Source organism: Mchenga conophoros, linkage group LG16 (assembly GCF_057382185.1).
Source record: "Mchenga conophoros isolate Kocher_MC1m ecotype Shallow Benthic linkage group LG16, M_conophoros_male_GT1.1, whole genome shotgun sequence".
NCBI lineage: Eukaryota > Metazoa > Chordata > Actinopteri > Cichliformes > Cichlidae > Mchenga > Mchenga conophoros.
In genome coordinates, this window is record NC_140541.1 from 6,003,645 (window position 1) to 6,004,732 (window position 1,088).

Consider the following 1,088-nt stretch of genomic DNA (forward strand, 5'->3'; position numbering starts at 1 on the left):
GCTTCACTGGTTAAGAAGCAAAGCAAACATTAGTTCACAGTGATGTTAATTAAGGCCCAAAGTTTAGGAACGAACGTCAGCACTTCACTAATGAATGTAATGCTGATTCATGTGCTTGTTTTGTAATGTGCATGTTGTGCGTTGCTATTTCCCATATTCTTTGGCACTGATAGATGAAGAGTCTCAGGCAGGACCGAGGCTGCCAGCTGCTGACAGTGAGCAGGGAGAGAGCAGCAGAAGCTGGGCAAGAGCAGGGCACCTTCAGCCCCCTTCATCAGTCAGAAATCATTTGGGTGTCTGTGTGAAATGTCTGATTTTTAAAATCTTTTTGTAGACATATTTATTAAACGTTTAACAATTATATAGAAGAAAGACAATGTAAAGAACAAAACATGACAAAACAAAAATGAGTTGAAGTTATGAACTGTTTCTGAGAGACAAATAACACCAGGATCCTTTTTGTGTAGCTGACAGCTGGTAACTGTGCAGGGGCGGGTCTAGCAAAGTGTTGCCAGGGGGGCAGGTAGGGCATTAACAGGGAGAGGGGGGCACAAAGACATACTTTTCTTTCTTGTTCTCATTTAAAATGTCTCACTTTTAATAAATAATTATCTGAATCTTACAACAAACGATTGATAGATTAATGCATATATACCATCAGAACAGTGTACATCACTGTCACAACAGCGTTTGTTTTCATTCAAAGGCTTTATAATTTTTCCTATAATGGCGGCCGGTCTCTAGTCAAAATGCCCGGGCCAATTTTCTGTCCCAGTCCAGCCATGTATGCAGCTCATCTGCAGTCTGGTGTTACCAACATCTTCCTATTCAGAAGGCAGAATTTCCGAGTTCTGAGTACAATCGAAAGCACCACGACTGCAGTTTTTGTGTTGGATGTAAAAGGAGCACATGACGCTTTGACGTAGGCTACAATCATGGCAGCAGTCAATGACGGTCCAGGCGTGGGATTTCTCTCGTGGAAATATGCACATTACCTTTTCCTGTCTATTGGTAGGTGGCACAGTGCACTTGTGGCAAGTAAGCAAGCTAGAAGACTGGCAAAGTTATGGAAGCAACACATTAACAAG